Below are 21782 nucleotides of genomic sequence, written 5' to 3' on the forward strand. Positions count from 1 at the left end.
TGGGCATCTTTGTATGAGGTTTGGATAGAGATGGGGAGGAAGATGGAGGGTAAACATAAATTGTCCAGTAAATGTACTGCATTTTCAGGTTTTTATTGTAAAAACTATTAATATTTTTTTCCTAATGGCAACTTCTAGATATTCAGACACAGCTTTGAATTAGATGCTTACTGATCTTAAGACTGTTCGATGAGAAGACATATGTGAGAAAAAAACTATTTGCCTTCTTTAATGAAGTATTTTGTTAGTCCATGGTGCTGCTTTTAATGAAGGATACTTAAATTGCTTTTGCTGTTTTATATAGTACTGTCTTTAATCACTAATCTATGCTTTTCTTTGTCTCTTTGTGAAAGCATGCCTTAAAATTTTTTCTTAGCTATTCTTTCTCTTTTTTCCTTTAAGTTTTTAATTTTTTTTCATTGATTTTTAAAAAATTGAAGTATAATCAGTTACAGCCTGTCAGTTTCTGGTGTACAGCATAATGCCCCAGCCAGCTGTTCTTTCTGTTTTGCGGTAAACCTTTCTGTGTCATCTTTTGGTTCTTTGGAAATGTTCTTGATAACATGAAAGATTGGGACTCTAAGTTTTAAAGATGGGGAAGTTTGAGCAAGGAGGCAATCAACAGAAAGAGTGCAGAATTTTAGAAATTCTCTCTCTTAAAAACAGTCTTCCTAATTCAAAAGTGTCTTAAAACATTTTAAAATTCCACTTTGTTTTTAATGATTTCTTTCACTTTTAGTGCTCTTAAGCTTCTAAGTTAGATATCTAAAAATAGGGAATGTTCTTTCGTTATTTTTAGACTTCTGCTAAAATGTAGTCTGTAGTGTTTTCCTATTTCAGAGCATATCTTGAAAGATTCATACAAGTGGCATTTGGGGACCTCTTCCCATCCACTGACCTTCACTCAAAGGAAAATTAGACTCCTTGGTTCTGGCAGATACTGTCTCTGGTAGAACTGGTCTCACTGTTCTCCTCAGGGAGCGCTTAGATAGTATGTTGAAAGACACAGATATCCATCTGAAGCCAGGATCAGATACTATCAGGTTACACTTTATGGACAGGATGGGGACAAAAAGGAGAGATATTACTACTGTTCTTTCTGGTTTTACAAATAAGATCATGATGAGTCATTTATTAGTTCTTTCTGTTCATATATGCTGTGCATTCCAGGTTGCCTTTCCTTTTCCTCCCACAGATCTTTGTGTTCTTAAACAAGATGATGCTTATCTGAATGTTTCCCATCTGTCTTTGATGAAATAGTTCCCAGTTAAACTGACTTGGATTTTTTTTCCTGCTCTGTATTCTAGTTGTGCGCTGTATGTGGGCAAGTCCATATTTTATTTTAGGAAGTAGAAGTTATCATTTGAATTCCCTCTCCATTCTTTGATTATGTTATTACTTACAGATCATCCCAGTCCGGTAACTTTTCTTAATAACGGTTAAGACTATTTGCTTTCCTTTAAGGGGAGTCTTACTGTTTCTAGCTGAGTAAAGGAAAGGGACTTACTTTATCTATCCTTATCTTACTTTTCCTATGACATATGTTGGGTAGGGCTAGCTGCCCATCTGTTGGACCAGCTACTTCATAAAACTTTCAAAGGATAATAGTAGGTAAGACAAGGATGGATGAAATTGACAAGGGTGGCAGCTACAGGTAGAATGAAAGGTCTGCAGAGAATAGCATGTATAGTAGACGTATGTACCTCTTTTTTTTTTTTTTTTGCATATGTTCATAAAAGTAGAGAAACTGAAACAGTAGCAAACTGATTTCTCTAGTACTTGTGGTTCCTAAATATTCAGAAACTTTAATACTGTGTTGTTTTGTAAAATTGCTATTGTTTTCTTCTGAAGCTAGAACCATTACACTGGATTGTAATAGTAGATGACAGCTATCTCTATGATATGAAATGAAGAGACATCTCTTCAATTAAAAAAAAAAGCATCTCTTTTGAAGCCTTAATTTTAAAAAGCCTACCATTCCTTCTAAAAAGTCCCAATACCTCCATTTAAAAAAAAAAGGAAAGAAAAATAAATAAGTAAACCAAATTACCCTGCCTCCCCCAAAAAGGCAAGGCATCAAGACATTTAGACTATCTGTGTGAGCTGTGGGTTTTCCAGCAATAAAGTATTTGGATCTCTATGAATATGTGCTTTATAGGGGAAACTACTATTTAATGAAATTTTTAAAGCAATGAAACCCCTTTAGGCAAGATACAAGATGGAAGGTCTTTACTCTAAACTAAAGGTACTGAGTATTATAGCAGCGTTCCAGGGTGTATTGTGTATTTATTAACAGTTTTCACTTAGTGTTTGGAGCTTGGAGATTTGGGTGAGGTATACTTGCACGTAAAGTCTTTCATCCTCCTCACTGCTGGTGGTCTCTTTCTGACCCTTTGAGATCCAGTTCAGATGCTGCCTTTCTGTGAGACTTCTCTGGATAGAATCAGCCCTCCCTTCTCTCTGTTCCTGCAGCACCACCTTTACAATGCAGACTATTTATCATTTTCTATGTCTTCCTAATTAGATTATTAGCTTTTCAAAGGCAGTATATTCATCTGTATATTGGCTTCTGACATTGGCCCAAGGTAGACACTCAGTTTGTGTGTGTGTGTGTTTTAATGAATGAAGAAATCTGGTGTGGCATACTTCCCCTAGAAAATAGGTGTAAACCTTTTAAATCAAGATTTTATATAAGTATTTTAAGATCTGTTCTAGTATGACGACATGAATCCTTTAACCATTGTCCTGTATGTTAGCCAGGTCTTGCCAAAGCATGTGCACTTGAAAGCATGGCTTTCAGAACTGAAGTTCTTCCACATCTCAGGATGTGCAGTGTGCCCTGTCTGTCCTCCTGTGATGTGTACTGCTAAATCTAAGTGTCCTGATCTTCTGAGCAAGCCACAATTAGGGGATTAAAGCACCTGTTGCCACTGTGGAAACCTATCTAGATCATAGTGATTAGAAAACTAATTATCTGAGATGGACATTTGGGACTTCTGAAGCTAAGGTTAGAGGAATATTGGGGCACAGCATTGACTGGTGTATTTTAGAACAAAAGAATGCTGGGTTCTTGAGAGCTTTGTAAGGCTTTGGCTGGGCAGGCTGTGTCCCTGCATCCAGTCCGTGCAGTCTTATTAGTTTATAACTCTGCAACATTGGGTCATAGTTCCCCAGTAGAGAAAAGGATTGAAGCAGTTTCCTAGGTTTGTTTTGGTCACATGTCACACACCTGATCTTAATGAGGCACAGTTAGGGAGCTGGTTTGTTCTTTCCGTCTCTCCACTCTAGTTAATGTGTAGGGTCTCTCTGGAAGGACTGTAAGAAACTAACAGTGGCTGCCTCAGGGAAGGGGAATGGAGAGTTGGGTGATAGGAATGGAAGAGACTTTTTGTTCTTTTAAGTTCATTATGCTTATGGAATAGCCGGTAATTGTGAAAGAATATATAGAATACATTTTACAACAGTATATAGTGTACACAAACCCATGGAGACATTATCCAACCTAACAAATACAGCATAATATACACTGAAGTCCTCTAAGTACCCTCTTCGATTTGTTCATTAGAAAACTGTTGTTAGTTTATGCCTTTAAAATTTTTTATGTTTGTACCACATACATGTTGCCATTCAAAAATATTAAGTAATTAATAATTAATAAAATTCTTTCCTCAGTCCACTTATTCTCTCATCCCTTGATGTCTGTATACTTAATTCCTGCATAATTATTTAAATTTTAGTTCCCTGATAATTACAGTTTACCTCTGACCTGTATATTTTATAATAGTATGGGTTGGAGAGAGAGAAGTAGTAATTCATAAAAATTAAGGTTGAAGGAAGATGATGGGCAGTCAGTTTTTGCCCTTTTTGGTGATGTGTTAATTATTTAAGGAAGGGCCCTCTGGGTTCACATCACTCAGAGGTCTACAGAGATAGTGAAAAACTCCAGAACCTTCCATAGTAACTACCTTTTGGGTCTACTGATAGTCTAATATTAATATGGGCTTTTAAGAATTATGTTTTTGTTTATATTCAAGAAATTTTAGAGCTTGAAGGAAATCTTAGGTATTTTCTTGTCCTCTCCTTTATTTAAGATGAGGAAATTGACCTGTTGAGGTTTTATTTCCTGAAGTCAATTAATTAGTAGCAGAGATGCAAGGAAAATTCATTTCTTTACCCCCATTGCAGTGCTCTTTCTGCTATAACGTACTTACAAAGGAACCATCAGAGACCTTTGATGTATGAGGTTATTTATAATTTCCCCCAGAGATCTTGGTTTTCTTTTGAGTTTTTCCATTGCAGGTTTTTATCGCTACTCAGACTGACTCACATCTTAAGAGGTAGAGATAAAAACCAGTGTCCACCTCCTGCCTCTGAGAAGTGAAGTCAGATGCTATGGGCCCCGTGGTTCTCTGGTGGACCTCCTTCTTGCCCTGCCTTCTCTGGCCTGGGTGATGACCTCATACCTTGATGATGATCTCAGAAGACAGGTAGGCAGACAGACAGCTGTTGTCATCAGTATTCTGGGTTACATCTTACTGCTCTTTCTCTGACTCATTGATTTATCTGGGGTCCCTTTAGAGTTAGGACCCAGATCAAAGGAATTTGAATTCATCTGTGTCTCTTTTTTTCTTTCCTTTTGTTTCCTTTTGGATGAGGCAGCTGTCAAGACCATGAACCACAGTTTTAGCTTTATTAGAACAGTGCCAAATTAAATAAAGATGAGTCTCATACAGTTTTGTTTTTTTTGGAACTTCACTTCTGTGATTACCACATGCATTATTTTTGAAAGGATTTTCTTTATAATAACAAGGAAGAAAATACTAAAAACCCCGCTCTGCCATCAACAACAAAAAGCAGCTTGCTCCCAGCAAGCTGAAGGGCAGTTCCAGGCTAGGCTCATGCTGTTAGGGGTCTGGGACAACGTTAATCTCACGGCAGCCATGTAAATGGGGTGGTGACAGCAGTCTGGTGAGTCCAGAGGGCCTAGAAAACAGGTATATGTGGCAACTACATAGTGAAAATAAGCTCAGTAGTGAAATTTTTATAGTGTGTCATAATTTTAAAGTGTTTTTATGTATATTATCTTATTTGGTCTTCACAATTTTGAGATATCTGTATCTTCACACTTTACAGACATGAAAACTGAGGCTCAGCGAGGCTTCAAGACACACAGTAAGAAGTGGAACAGATACTTAGTATTAAGTTTTTTACTTTGAACACCACTTACTTATATGTTCCATTTAAAATGAAGATCAGATCATATCCCTCCTCACTGAGAACCGGCCATTGGTTCTCATTCACGGAAAATGCTCAAGTCTTTCTGTTGCCTGCAAGGCCCTGCATGATTTGGCCTCAGCCCTAGAGCTCCTTAACTGTGTTTCCTGCTCCTCTTTCCTTGCTCAGCCTATCCCAGCTGTGGTGGCCTCTCGACTGTCCCTGCACACCTCAGGGAACGCTCCTGTTGTAAGGGCTTTTCTACTTGGTATTCCTTCGTTCGGAGTACTTTCTGCTGGGTAGCCTCATGGCCTGCTCCTGCTTCAGATCCTTGTTCTAATGTCGCTTCCTCAGTTAGGCCTTCCCTGACCACCAGTTTTTTTAAAATTCTGCTTTTATTTTTCTTCATATCGCTTATCATCTGACAGAATACAGCTGTCCCTTAGTTTCCATGGGGATTGCTTCTAGGGCCCCCTCCACCCGCATACCAAAATCATGGATGCACAAGTCCCTTATGGCATATTATTTGCATATAACCTACGCATATTCTCCCATATACTTTAAATCATCTCTAGATTACTTATAATACCTAATACAATGTAAACTAGTTGCCTGCACAGCAAATTAAGGTTTTGCTTTTTGGAACTTTCTGGAATTTTTTTCCGAATACTTTTTTGATCTGTGATTGGTTGAATACATGGATTCAGAACCTGCAGATACGGAGGACTGACTGTATGTGACTTATTTGTTTATTGGTTACTTCTGTTTTTCCCTACTCGAAAATAAATACCTCAAAATAGGAGACTTTTCTCGTTTGTTTTCTGCTGTGTTTCCAGTGCCTATAAGGATAGTGGTGCATAGTATGCACTTAATAATAGTTCTTGAATAAATGATTTAACAAAAAATTTGGAATATGTTTTAGGCAAGTGTGTTCCTAAAAACATGACTTCCAGCTCTTGCGTAGCATGCACTGCAGTGTACTGTGTAGTTCTCCAGAGCTACATAATGGACGACATGTCAGCAGATTGAATGCAGTCTCATGTATGAAAAGTCACTGTCTTAGTAAGTTGTACGTTAAAGAGATTTGCAAAAATGATAAAATGATGGCGCTCTACTAGTTTTTCTTTTTTTTGAAAATAATCATTTTTTCATAAAAATGTTATTTATGTTAACATGTAGTTGGGCTTATTACTGTTTTTTAAGGAAATAATAAATATTTTAAATGTTTTCAGTTTTAACTTCTTATATGATAAGTAGTGATAGATATAACCCACATAAACAAAAGCTCTGTAGGAAGGTAACTGTAACTATAAGAGGGTAAATGAGTCCTGACATCAAAATGTTTGAGAAGAATAAGAGCATAGACTTTGGAACCCAGGTTCTTAACTCTGCCACTACTACTTGCTGTGTGACCCTGGGCAAATTACTTAACCTCCCTGTGCCTGTTACCTCATCTGTTTTAAGAAAATAATAATGATAATAGTAGTAATACCAACTTCAGAAAGTTGCTATAAGTGTTAAATGAGTTAACATATGTAAAACGATTATAATAATTCCTGGCACATAACCAGTGCTATATGGTTTTTGATGTTATTGTGGTTGCTTTGTTTTTATTGTTAGGATTTTGAATACTATCAGGGGCAGACAGTTTTTTATTTTTTCCTGTGTACTCTGACACTTACCACAACTCTTGAGATTTGACAACTCTTGTAGATTGAAAAAAAAAGTTTCTTCTTTAACCTTGAAATACTTCTGGGAATTAGTTCTAAGGGAAATTTAAAAGATGCATGAGACTTATATATAAGGATGCACATAGCAGTATTCTTTTATAATAGAAAAAAAAAAAAACCCCAAAAACCAACAGAAGCAGCCTATGTTTTTTTAACAGTAGGGTATTGGTTAAATAACTTATGGTACATTCATATGATTGGATACTAATGTAGTCACAAGATAATTTAAAGATGTGGGAAAATGTTTACCATTTATCCATATAATCCAAAAAAATGACTGTAAGGATATGCATAAGAATATTAATAGCTATCTCAGGGTAGTGGGATTTCATAGGGTTTTTTTTTCTTTAAGTTTTCCTGTGTCTTTCTAATGTTCCATCCTAAGCGTACATTTCTTTTGTATTCAAATAAAACACGTACTAAATAGTTTGTGTGTGTGTACATGTAGGGAGTTAATACAGGGAGAAAGTGACTGGAAGTGTAGAGTCTTGGGTTAGGAGCTAGAACTGTTGATTTGGGATTTCTGCATTCAGAGCACTCCACTGACCAAACAATGAGTGGTAAGAGGGCACTCCATCCCATTAGGCTGTTCCTTCTGACCACTCTAGTTTGTATAAATCCCTTGTATACTTTTTGCCTTTGTTTTTATTTTGTAAGATTTATTGAAATTAATCTTTGCAGTGTTTGTATTAGGCCATGTTCTTGGCAGAGCTGTAGATCCTTCCTAACTTACTCTCATTTTGTTGAACCTTTCAGAAGCTTTTATAGACTAAAAACACACTAAGTTATTTTTTTGTTTTTGTTGAGTGAGAATAACCTGAGTTCTCTTAGGCATAAAACTCATGTTGCCTTATCTTTGCCCTGTAGATAGGAACTGAAGCATTTATGTTGAAGAAGTAAATGTTAATTAAATTGACCTTGATTTTCTTATTCTTACGAAAATCAATTATATTCCTCAAATCGATGCTGTAAGATTAATTTATAAAATATTTCATTGTGTAGCGTATTGAAAACTTACGGTGTTAACATTAATTAGGCTACCCAAACAGACACTGTGACCTTGCTAACACCTTGTGACACCTTGCTCCACAGAGTGTGTTTCTAAGGACCAGCAGCATCTGTATCACTTGGGCGCTCGTTAGGAATGCAAGTCCCAGACTCCACTTCAGACATGCAGTAGGAGTGTTTTAACAAAATCCTCAGGTGCCTATTACAGTTGACAAGTATTGTTTCAACAGATATTTTTATTGACTTTGAGATGAACAGATGAAAGAAATAAAGATGATCGGAGGGGGGAGGGTATAGCTTAGTGGTAGAGTGCATGCTTAGCAGGCACGAGGTCATGGGTTTGATCCCCAGTACCTCCATTAAAAAAATAAATAGATAAAATAAACCTAATTACCCCCTGTCCACCCACCAAAGATGATCTGTTGGTATGTTTCCTGGGTAATAAACACTTCTCAAAATGATCAAAATCAGAATATAGAATACAGTGGTTGGAAAGATTATATGATGTCTAATTAGTGTGGAAACATTGGATAAAATAGGATTCAGAAAGGAAAACTTGCTTCTAGTACAATATTCTGCATTTGGTAAATGTTCACAATTTGATACTTTTGGAGGGACCATTTTTGTGACTCTTGAAAGAAAGAACAAGTAGGTTTCTCCTTGGCATTCTAGAATGTTTAACTGGAAAGGGATCTTAGAGATAACCACACTGGGGGCTAAGAATGTTTAGTGACTTACCTAAGATCACATAGCTTGGACTCCTCTTGTTCTGATTTTTAAAGCATTGCTCTTTGCACCTCCTGTGCCACCCATCTGTGTTGCTGAAGGCCATATTGTTAGTTGCTTCTTTTGATGTTGGTGGAAGCCATAGTGAATGACTATGAGTGAGAATATATCCAACACACCTCACAGCAACTTGGGAGTATGGTGGGGGCTTACTCTCTTTCCTTTCCGTGTGAACTCATATAATAACTTCAGAAAAAGACATCTATTTGTTGTCAGGAAGTTAAACTGCTTCTTGTCTGAACCAGTGGACCTTGCTGCTCAGGCCTGAGTTGGGAAGGTACAGGGTTGTAGGGGAAGGTGTGGCAATTTTCTGTTCTGCTGAAATGGTAGTGGTTTGGAGTATTTAGAAGGAGTGTTATTTTATTTTTCTTTCTATTCTTCATTTAAATGAAAATGTGTACATCGGTAAAGGACACCTTTTAAACCAAGAATGCTGAAAGAGCTGGCTATCTGTATACAAAACAAAAACAAAGACATTGACTCTTACCTCAGACCATACACAAAACATTCACTCAAAGTGGGTCATAGACCTAAATGTAAAAGCTAAAGGACATAAAAAGCATGAACTATAACAGAAAAATTCTTAAATTGGATTTTATCAAGTTTAGACACATTTCTTCCTCTTTGTACTTTGTTGAGAAAAGACCAGCCATAAAGTGGGAGGAAATACTTAAAATACATTTAACTGACAAAAGGCTTATATCTAGAATATATAAAGAACTCTTCAAACTTGATAATAAGGAGACAGCCTCATTAAAAAAATGGGAAAAGACTTGATCGTACACTTCAAAAAATATGTAAATAGCCAGTGAGCACATGAAAAGATGCTCAGCATCATTGGCCATGAGGGAAATGCAAATTAAAACCACAATGAGATAACCACTATACACCCACTAGAATAATTAAAATGTAAAAGGCTGACAGCACCAAGTGTTGACAAGGATCTGGAGCAACAGGAATTTGTGCACTGCTGGTGAAATGTAAAATAATATAATCACTTTGGAAAACAATTTGACACTTCATGTAAAGTTAAACGTATACCATATAACCCAGCAATCCTATTCCTAGGTCTTTACCCAAGAGAAATGGAAACACATATTCATATTTGTACATGAAGGTTCATAGCATCTTTATTCTTAATAATTCCAAACCGGAAACAATCTAGATGTCCATTAACAGGTGAATGGATAAATTGTGGTACATCCTTAAAGTGGAAACTTACTAGTAATAAACATGAACAAATTACTGATGCATTAAAAAAGATGAATGAATTTCAAAAATACTATGCTGAATGTAAGAAGCCAGACTCAAATGAGTATAAGCTGAATGATACCATTTATGTAATATTCTTAAAAATGCAGGCTGTAGAATACTACTAGCAATTTTTTTTTAAAGGAGCAAACTGTTAATACATAAAACACCCTGGACAACTCTTCAGAGAATCATGCTGAATGAAAAAGCAAATCCCAAAAGGTTACATACTACATGATTTCATTTGTGTAACATCCTTGAAATGACAAAATTATAGTTATTGAGAATGGATTGATGGTTGTCAGGGGCTAAGGATAGGGTGATGCTGTGAGGAAAGTAGTTGTGGCTGCTAAAGGTCAACATGAGGGATCCTTGTAGTGATGGAATGTTCTGTGTCTTGACTGTATCAGTGTCAATATCCCGGCTGTAATGTTGCACTATAGTTTTGCAAGATGTTATCAAGAGGAACAGGGTGAAGGATAAACTGAAACTCTGTATTATTACTTACAACTGAGTGTGAATCTATAATTATCTTAAAATAAAAAGTTTTGAAAAATGCAGTTTGGCATTTTTTCAAAAAGTTAAACAGAATTACCATATGACCCAGAAATTCTACTCCTAGGTATATACCCAGGAAAATTGAAAACATCTATCCAAGGCAAACACATGTATGCAGATTGTCATAGCAGCATTAGCCAAAAGTGGAAACAAGCCAAATATCCATCATTTGATGAATGAATGGACAAACAAAATTTAGTATATCCTTACAATGGAATACTATTCACCAATAAAAAATGAACAAAGTACTGATATATATTCTATAAAATGGAAGAACCTTGGAAACATTATGCCAAGTGAAAGAAGATAGACACAAAAGGCCACGTGTCATATAATTCCATTTATATGAAATGTCCAGGATAGGCAAATCCATAGAGACAGAAAAGGTTAGTGGTTGCCAGGGGCCTGGTCAAGGGGGTTGGGATGGCGGTGGGGAATGACTGGTAATGGATACAGATTTCTTGGGGGTAATGAAAATGTTCTGGAGTTAGAGAGTGGTGATGGTTGTACAACTTTAGAAATATATTAAAATCTACTGAATTGGGATTGAATAGTATGTGAATTATTTCTCAAAAAAAAAGTCTGGGGTAAAAAATTCAGGTTTCTCTAGAGTGACAGATAGCCTATCAGTTGTTGCCTGGGGCCAGAAGTAGAAAGGGAAGTTAACTACAAAGGGGTGTAAGAGAACTTGAGGGGATGGAAACTATCTTGTTCTGTATCTTGATTGTTACAGTGGTTATACAGACATTTACATTTGTCAAAACCCATTGAACTGTATGCTTAAAATGGGTGAAGTTTATCACATCTAAATTATACTTCGATAAAATTGATTTTAAAGATTTGTAAAATTATCTCTAATTGTTTTAAGCTTAAAGTCACCTTTACATTAAAAAGTGTATTTTTACAGTCTTTAGCTGTAAAAAAGTAACTTAGTGGGGAGGGTATAGTTCAAGTGGTAGAGCTCATGCTTAGCATGCATGAAGTCCTGGGTTCAATACCCAGTACCTCCTCTAAAAATAAATAAATAAAGGTCATTACCTCCCCCCACACCCCCGACCAAAAAAAAAAAAAAAAGTAACTTAGGGACCCTGGTTTCTATTGCCAAGTTCTATCTCCCTTTCCATCTAGTCAGTTTACAAAGTGAAATTAGATTGATCATTTTCAGTCAGGCTGTACTCTTATGCTTTTGAACTAACATGATTCTCTTTCTGTGCTTTTGAAAGCCCATGAGTGGGTGTGATTATTCTAAGTTTTTTTAAGTTTATGGAACATTCTGTTAGCTTTTGTTGCTGTCTTCCTTTATGTACAACAGAAGAATGTTCCATTGGGTATAACAAACTAGGTTGATTGCCTTTCACCTCCAGCCACTCTGAGCTAATTTGGGCACTAGGAGATTGGAGTTAAAATTACTCTTGAAGGAAGTAAGCCAAAAGGAGGAAAGAAGGTAGTGCTGCTAGGTAATGCTTTAAAAAAAAAAAAATCAACAACAAAACTCCAAGTGTGTGAACTTCATTCCCACCCCGATCGCTTATCAGAAAGTGTGCTCTATTACACAGACCTTTCAAGGTTTGAGAACAGTTTTGGAAGATAATCTCTAAGTTAGAAAGACCAGCTCTGTGTGTGGCTCCTGAGCTTTCTCTCTGAGCTTTCCTTCCTTCACCCTCACTCATTTCTTGAGCCTGACCATGCCTAAACCCAGAGCTAGAGTATTTCCCATTTAAAATTCTCCACAAGTGGACAAATCTTTTATTATTTCCCTTAAGCATAGCCAAGACAGCCTTATATTTTATTTTATTTATTTTTAAACATTTTTATTGATTTATGATCATTTTACAATGTTGTGTCAAATTCCAGTGTAGAGCACAATTTTTCAGTTATACATGAATATATATATATTCATTGTCACATTTTTTTCTCTGTGAGCTACCATAAGATCTTGTGTATATTTCCCTATGCTGTACAGTATAATCTTGTTTATCTATTCTACAATTTTGAAATCCCATCTATCCCTTCCCTCCCTCCGCCCCCTTGGCAACCACAAGTTTGTATTCTATGTCTATGAGTCTGTCTATGAGTCTGTTTCTCTTTTGTATTTATGCTTTGTTTGTTTGTTTGTTAGCTTTTTAGATTCCACATATGAGCAATCTCATATGGTATTTTTCTTTCTCTTTCTGGCTTACTTCACTTAGAATAACAATCTCCAGGAGCATCCATGTTGCTGCAAATGGTGTTATGCTGTCGGTTTTTATGGCTGAGTAGTATTCCATTGTATAAATACACCACATCTTCTTTATCCAGTCATCTGTTGATGGACATTTAGGCTGTCTCCATGTCTTGGCTATTGTAAATAATGCTGCTATGAACTTTGGGGTGCAGGTGTCTTTTTGAAGTAGGGTTCCTTCTGGATATATGCCCAGGAGCGGGATTCCTGGGTCATACGTTAAGCCTATTCCTGGTCTTTTGAGGAATCTCCATACTGTTTTCCACAGTGGTTGCACCAAACTGCATTCCCACCAGCAGTGTAGGAGGGTTCCCCTTTCTCCACAGGCTCTCCAGCATTTGGAAGACAGTCTTATATTTTAAAAATAAATCATTAAAAACTAGTAGAGACTGGGAACTTTATTTAATATCTTGTAATAACCTATAATGGAAAATAATATGAAAAAAATATATGTATACTTGAATCACTTTGCTGTAGACCTGAAACTAATACAATATTGTAAATCAATAAAAAAAAATCCCATTATGTATTAACATAGATAATGTGTTTTAAGAGAAATAACTATTTTCCATAATAGTAAGAGGATAGCATTGTTTTACATTTTTGCAAATCTCTTTCATATATGGCTTAATAGAAGAAAGAAAAAAAAAAAACTAGTAGAAACCAAACAGGAAAATGCAACAAACCCCAAAACATAAGAGATGCCTTTCTTGAGTATGGAATTCTTAGTGGATTTTGTAAGAATTCCAGCAAAAATATAAAAATATATTTAAAATAAAATAATAGTAACTAACACCATGGATTTACCATGTACCAGACAGTGTTCCAAGCTCCTTACTATTAGCCCTTTAAATCCTTGCAGCAACTATATGAAATGGATGCTCTTATTATCCCATTTTACAGATGATGAAATTGAAGGGCAAAGTAGATAAGGAACATGTCCAGTGCCACACACCTGGTAAGTGGTAGAGCTGAGGTTGCACTAGATGGTCTGGCTTCAGAATCCATGCTTTTTACCACTACGTCATACTGCTTTCCATGTGCACTTTAAATGCTTTTACTCCATGGTGATTATACAGCAGCCCTTGACAGGCCACCCAGCTTGTCTAGGTTCCCTGTCCTGCTCTCTCAGTACATAGCTTACCTGTCTTTGTTACCCTCTTGCCCCCCTGTCTTACCCCTCTTCCCCGCCTGGAACACTATGACATAATTGTTAAAAACAAAAGCATTTCTAACATTTTCCTCTTTTGGAATATCTATATTAAATTCTGCTGTCCCAGATCTCCTTTCTACATAGGGATGAGCTTTCCCCCTACATTTAACCCAATTAGAAAGCCTTCGTACAGGCCCTAACCTTTGCCTAGAAGCTTCCCTCTTTTTAACAGTGATTCTTGTACCTGTTTACAAAGATTAGAAGGGATGCTATTTTGAATTACAGTGTAGCAAGATGTTTGACTCTACACCCATGGCCAAAACCAGCGTCATATGTTTGAAACTAAGCAAAAACCTCTTGAGTGTCTTGCCATAAACGTGCATTAGAAATTTTTTCCGATGTAGCAAATAGTTTCTGTGGGTAGGAAGTAAATTTAAACCTGTATGTCTTTAGAGTAGGAACATTTTCTGTATGATATCCTTGCTGGCTCTGATAAGAAAAAAGTTCCCCTTGCCCTCTTCCCCCTTCTCTTCTGAGCCCTGTAGTCCAGAACTTTCAGAACTTCTTAACGGCTGGGTTTTATATCTGCTAAGTTAGCCTATGAGATGTTTGCAGGTAATCTTCTGTGAAGTTTTGCTAAAGATCCCCTTGCAGCTTGGCTTTTGGTCAGCTGACTCAGTATTACTAAATTTATATTTAATCCCAACTAAAGTGATTAGTATGATTGCTCTTAGACTAAGTCTTGATAAATTTGAAGAAAAGATATATTTTTGATGTACTCTGAGAATTTCCTAGCTGTTACATGGAAAGTGAGAATCTAGAAAAACATGTGGTCTCTACCTGCGTAGGGATCATACACTAGTTTACACAGTTTGGAAGAGCTTAGATAACTAGTTCTGAAGTCAGTGTTTGTACTCATGGGATAGTAGGGGAGTGTCTCGGTGTGCCTGGTTCCATTTTATCTGTGCCTGCCCACTTCTCCAGCTACACCTCCTGCTCTTTTCCCTTTGATTTTTTAGATTCCATCCACCTCTCCTTTCTTTAGGTCTCAGAGAATGCCTCCCTGCCCTGTGCCCCTCCCCTCTGGTTATTTTCATTCTTTCTCATTCTCTCTTTCTTCATACATTTAGACTTAGAGATTATGTTTGTTTACGGGATTTTTTGATTATTTGATGTGTATTTCCCTCACTAGATTATAAACTCTGTGAAGGCAGTTATCTTACCTGTTATTGTTAATTATGTTTTACCCTTTTATATCCAGCATCTGTCTTGTTTGATGCATAGTAGGTGCTGAATACATGTATGTTAATGAATGAAAGAAGTGAACATGAAATGGGGGAGAGATTGGGAAGTATTCGGTCCTGTAACTCAACTATTTCTCGAAAAGCAAGTACACACTACCTTGCTTAACTACCTCTCTGGTTCCTTTATAAGATGTAGGGGGTCTTGGTTTTTTGTGTTAGTCTTTCCCACTCCATCATTCCTTTTGAGAAAAGTCATTCTCAATTTTTGTGAAATTGTCGACATATATAAACTACAGAGTATTTGTATCTATCATGAGATACGTCTCTGCCCAAGGTTGAACCAAAAATTATTTCTTGGTTCAAGTAAGGAGCTATTGCATATTTGGGAGCATTATGTTTTGGCTAATTGATTACAGAATTAAAATTCTTTTTCTTTTTAATGTACTGAGTTTTGTTTCAGGCTTTGGGAGATCATTAAGGTATATTTAAGTCAAAGGACTTAAGAATTTTTTTAAAATGTCAAGCATTCATTTTGAAATTTAATAGCTCAAGCTCAAACCAAGAGTATTAATGTTTGAATACCTCCACTTCTTACCCACTGATTGCTTAGCTCCTGCACCTCAGAGTACTTTTAAGGTGAAGATTGACCATTTTTGTGAGATACATGGTGCTCCTGAGAGCTCTTGTCTTAGTGTACTGTTTCAAAAATTGTTTTCATTGTCAGACAGCTTTAAACTTGGTGTGCTGGTAGTGGGATTAAAGTGCCACAAACAGACTTTATTCTTTGGAAAACTTCCCTTTCTTCTAATTTCTTTCTTTTGTTATTTTATGCTTTCTAAATTATCTTTGTTCTTTGGAGGTGCTTGGAAATTTCTTTTCCTATTAAAGGAATTACGTAAAGTAAGACTTAGAAAATTTATAGCTTAACAAATGCTCTTGCAAACTACTCATAATAAAGATGGATCAGTTAAAGTTTACAAATTACTTTTAAGATGCAAATTGCTAAGTGGTGGTGTTATGGTATGAGTTTCTTGGCTTTTCGGGATGTCATCCCTTTTGGCCCTTTAGCTAAATATCAAGAGGCTACATGTTCAGCCATAAAGCATTAGCCTCTGCCAACATTACATCAACTCTGCAAAACCTCATTGGCTAATTATCCCCTGGGACTAGGACATGGATTTGGCAGCTTGTGAAAGCTGCTATTTCCAATTTCTCCCTTCCTGGCTGTGACATATCCCAAAGGAATGAAGTTGAGAAATAATCATCTTCTGAAAGCTCTCAATGTCTCATTCCCACAGTGGTTCTCATGGTCAGGGATGGAAGATTTCTTCTACCACTTGAGGAGTCCATGTAGCTGATGATATATTCTTTAAGCACGAGAAGGGTGATGGCAAGGTTCTTTGAGGTGTGTTTCTGGGTGGTTGTCTACAAGGATCCTAGTACTTTTGTCAGGATCCTCTTTATATTACCAAAATGGAAGAAGCTGGAAGTCCAGGATTGTGAACCGTATGTGGTCATCAGCTGTGTCAGTTGACATTTGGTATGAGAATTAGTATAGACATTTAACAGCTTCTTTAATGAGCATCTATAAAATAGCTTTCTTTCTTTTTTTTTCTTTTTTTTTAAGTAGCTTTCTTGAGAACAACCACAGATAGTAAAAAGAACTGTATGACCTTAAGCAATCCTCTTAATCTCTTTTAGTCTCAGGTTTTTTCATCCTTAAAATAAAGATACTGTACCTGCTTTATCTTGCTCAGAAGGTGTTGTAAGGGTGGAATGAGATAACACGTGAACAATGTCACCAAGGTCACCGTTGACCTACAGGTGGCCATATGCTGTGGGCCCATTTTAGGCCTCCTCTTATTTGACCTTTCTTTACCATTTGGCCCTATTCAATGCTCTCTCCTCTTTCCATACTACTCAGGGTTCTTTGTGTAATCTTGGTTAACCTAAGCATAAAATAAAAAATTTTGGAAGAATATTGGGTAGTGCACAGCCTTAGTAAGAAAGCTGGCTAATAAAGGTCAGAAAGTGAGCAGAAACTGAGGGAGGCAAGACAGCAAAGACCACTGTCACAGGACTGGTCTGCTGAGGACTCTGGCACTGCTTACTGGACTTTCTCTGCCACTGCTGCTGGCCTGGTCTCCAGTGCACTTGCTGCCATTGGCACTGCCACCATTAGATATTTAACACAGTGTCTTGGATAATTTCTGATTGAATTTTCCACCATCATGCCATTCCCCTCGTTTTCAGAGTTCTAGATGAGAGGATCTGATTGGCTGGACTTGGGTTCTGTTGTGAGCTAAGTGCCAGGATGCTGAGAGATGAACACTCTGTCTCTCTGCAGCTTCTATAGTGGGAAGAGAGGCCTGCTTCCCGCACCTTGGAATTTCCCCCTAATAGGAAAGATGTTCAAATCCCGGGCAGCTACACTATAGACACCATTCTCTCTCTAGTTTGCCTTCAACCTCTCAGTCCATTATTCAGTCTCTTTTCCAGTCTTCTCTTCTTCCTGTCCCTTAAGTGTCAGTTTTCCTCAGGGTTAGTCATTGACCCATTTTTCTTCTGTCTGCACATTCTCCCTAGCAATCTCACCATCCTATGGCTTCAACTGCCACTTATTCAGGATGTCTGCATCTGTATCTCTAGCCCCACCCTATTTCCTGAGCTCTGGCTTCATTTAACCTACTAATTCTTCGTACCTGGACACCTAGACGATTCACATGCACTTCAGGCTTTTACTGTTTCAAATTGATGTCACATTGCCCACGACAACCCCTGCGTTCCCTAACTCAGTACCGGTTCCCTAACCGGGATGCCTGTGTTCCTCACACCTAGCTGGTCTCTGGGTTTTGTAGATTCTACCTCTGCTTTGACTTCTCATATTTTGTCTCAACTACCTGGATCAGACTGTCGTCATTTCTCACTGTAGTCTCCCTGCCTATGACCTGACTTTTCTCTAATCTGTCCTTCATACAGTCACCAAGATCCTTTTTCTGACAATCAATTCTAATCATTTTACTCAGAATGCTTCAGTTTCTTATGGGGTAAAATTTAAACTATTATATCGTCTTTTTGGCCTCAGACTAATTATTTGGTCATCTCCTATCACTTCTAACTTTACAGTCTCCAGCAGTGCTGAACCACTTTTAGTTTCCAGAACATTCTGTGCTCTTTGAATTTTCTCTTCCTTTGCATATAATTGTCCCTCTGCCTTGACCATTTCTCTCTCTGCTTGCCAGCCTACTTCTACTTTCAAGTCCCTGATCAAGGGCTCCCTCTTCCGAGATGCCTGCTGTGCATCTCGATGGACTTAGGTGCTCCTTCTCCTGTGCTCTCCCTCTCCCTGGGACAGACCACCAGAGGGTTAGTTTTATTACATTATTGTTCCTAGCAGGCCTCGTCATTGGAGGCAAGCTCCTTGAACACAGGAGTGGTGTCTTATTTCTGTATCCTGAGTTCATAGCACACAGCAGGTACATAATAATTTTTGTTTAAGGACTAAATGAATGAAAGCACTTTGAGAAGTAAAGCGCTGTACGAATGTAACAATATTTTCATCATTAGCATTTTCTTGTAAGCATCAGGCCCCTTTTAACTCTAAAGTTCTATAATCTATGAGTCAGTTCTGGGGGAACAATTCTGATTTTATTTCATTTTTTCATCTATCTGCAGGTGGCCAGAGGTCCAAATGCCCTCCCAGCCCCTCAGATGAGTTTGCCTTCTCTATAATCAGCCGTATACTCTTTCCTCAAGAAGCTGATTAACTGTACTTTCCTTTGGTTTTCCCAGCCTTCCACCTAGTAGACATTTTAATTCTAAATAATGATTTGCTTCATGTGTGACTCCATTTCCTTACCCCACGACCACCCATTCAGTCATTTTACTTTAGTTGCTCAAGTTATCATACATTATACCGTGGCTAGAAACACGCATTATTAATAACCTATAGATGGTTTCAGAAACCTAGAGAATTATCTGTCCGTTTGGCTGGACCGCTGGTTCTGCACTTGCCTTTTCTCCCATCCTGCAGCTCTCATCCTGGCTATGCGCTCCTGCAGGCGCTGCAGCAGAGCAAACAGTATATAGTTTAACTTCACTCATATTTTATTTTTTAGAACTTGGCTGTTGTCTCTTGATTTATTGCACTGGGAAGAATAAGTTTTGCTTTTTCTTCTTGTTCCTCCCTCTGAGGGAGCCTGCGTCATTGAGAAATGTTTAACCCTATGGCCTTGCACTGGGGCTGGAAATTTGCCTAAGGGAACTTGAAGCTGGTAGTGTTTTTACTCAAATCCTCCCCTTCTGGGGAGGGGGATTTCAGCAGGGCCTGCCAAAACAGAAAGATGCTGGGAAACTTTTTAGTAGCAAAGCTGTTGCCATTTGGTCACTGAAACTATTTGAAGAGTTTTCTGGAGAGAAGCTTAGGCATTTTGAAATCCCTCTGGGAGAAAGCTGTAGCTTTTACCAGGTATAAACAAAAATTCAGGCTGAGAAACTTAGCTTTTCAGATGTGTGGTGTGTTTTAGTAAGAAAACTTTGACCAGTTGGATGAGAAAGAGAAGCTAAGAAAAAGCTAAGCCAGAGAGAGTTCTAGGAGTTTAGAAACTCTCACTTAGAGAAAACAGCCGTAGGCCGAGGCAAATCTCTGTGGACTGTGGGAAGAATTTGGCTTTTTATCAATTCTGGATTATCCTAAGAATGGATCATCACAGGGATTTTCTTTGGCAAATCTCTCTTTCAAATTCTTATTGATATTGTCACTCTATTCTATTTACAAGAGCACTTTGTTGATAAAAACAAGACATTTGCCCAGTAAGAGTTAGCATAGATGATCTTTTGTGCCCAAACAATGATCTCCCTATTAGGAGAAGGTGTGAACCAGCAAATGTTTAGAATATGACTACCTCTGCTTATTTTTATCTTTGTGTCACAGATGAGGAAAAGTTATACAGTTGTTTGCCAGTATGGAATGATGAGCTGAGCAGGCTCTGGGCCCTGACAAGGGGAGAATTGTGCATTTGTAGCAGCTTTGTGACTTCCTGGAAAACTGGAAACAACTACACAGTACTCAGTACAGATAAAGGCACTCCTGCCCACTCTGAGAGACTGATGGACTCATCCAGCAGGTTGCCTGTCTTTCGATGCATTGGCTCTTCTGTTAGCATGGGTGATTGAGGGTTGATAATATTCATGGCTAATGAGACTTCTAATCAGCAAGTACTTATTTATTACTGATTATGTGCTTAACACTCTGGTAGGATTCTGGGGGATTCCTGAGACTAGAAGGAATGATTCTAAGACTCAAATTTATATTCTTATTGGAGATACTGTGGCTATGAAGGGTTATAAAACCCTGAGAAAAAAGAAAAATTGAGGTCAGGAAACTTCACAATGGAGGTGAGATTAGAGCTGGACCTTAGAGGAAGAGTGCTATTTGGATGCTCAGGAGGAGTCAGAGGAGGGAGGGGTTAAATCAGATAGTATTCAGGCAGGAAGAGCTGTCCTCATGCAGCCTGAAATTTATTGGTGAAGGCAGACAAGTAACTACGATAAAATAGAATGGGAGTTTTAATGGGAAATTCAGAATGTTGTAATTGAACAGAGCAGGGGATCCAAACAATTCTAGGGCTCTCACAAGACGGCCTCTCAGAGGGAGGGATGTTTAAGCTGTGATCTGGAGGGTGTTCCAGCAGAGAGAACAACATGAAGCTCTGAAGGCGTGAAGTCAAATAGCACCTTCAGAGAACTGATGGACTTTTGTTACAGCTGGTGCAGAGGGCAGCTTGTATAATGGATTTGAGGACAGGCTCTGGAGCCCAACTGCCGGGTTTACATCCTGGCCTTACCACTTACTTGTTGCCCTTGGACAGTTACTTCACTGTGTCTCAGTTCTCCATCTGAAAATAGTCATAACAAGAACGCCTACCTCATTGATTAGGACTAAATGATTTCGGATATATAATGCCCTTAGATTAGCGCCTGGCACACAGCAAGGACTCAGTACCTGTTAGCTATTACTGCTGTTGCTGTAAGTACAGCTATAAAATATGAAATGACAAATGGAAAGAATAACTCAGAGATTCAAGGGAACTTAAAAGCCATGTTAGAAGTTTGGACTTTATCCTCAGAGCGATGGGAAGTCTTTGAAGGGCTTTGAATAGAGGCATGACATTAAATTTGCATTTTAGAGAGATTATTCTGCTTTCAGGTAAAAGATAAATTGAAGGGGCCTAGAAAAGATGGTAGGGAGACCAAATAAGAAGCAGTTGCAGAAGTCCAGGTGAGAGATGGTAGTCACGAGAAGTTAGATCGAAAAGACAGTTGCTCATCCAGTCATTCAGTGAATAGTTATTGAATGCTTCCTGTATGCGAGGCAGACTTCTCAATTCTGGAAATAGATCTCATGGAGTTTACGTTCTATTAGTGAGAGGGAAGTAGTGACAGTGAGCAACTATGTAACATAACATATATTAGGAACAATGAGCGCTGTTAAAAATAAAGCAGAGAAAGGGGATAGATGGTAAGAGTCTGTAGCTAATTTAGAAATGGCCAAAAAAGGCCTTTCTGAGAAAGTAACTTAAGCAGAGACCTGAATGAAGTGAGGGTTTTTCTGGGGG

At 37.8% G+C, this 21782-nt stretch overlaps 1 protein-coding gene across 3 annotated transcripts in view; it reads left to right on the forward strand.

Annotated features, from left to right (window-relative positions):
- Nucleotides 1-21782, forward strand: part of MRTFA (myocardin related transcription factor A) — a 108990-nt gene that overhangs the window by 18046 nt on the left and 69162 nt on the right. The gene's annotated exons all lie outside the window — the stretch shown is intronic.

This window comes from Camelus dromedarius, chromosome 11, assembly GCF_036321535.1.
Source record: "Camelus dromedarius isolate mCamDro1 chromosome 11, mCamDro1.pat, whole genome shotgun sequence".
NCBI lineage: Eukaryota > Metazoa > Chordata > Mammalia > Artiodactyla > Camelidae > Camelus > Camelus dromedarius.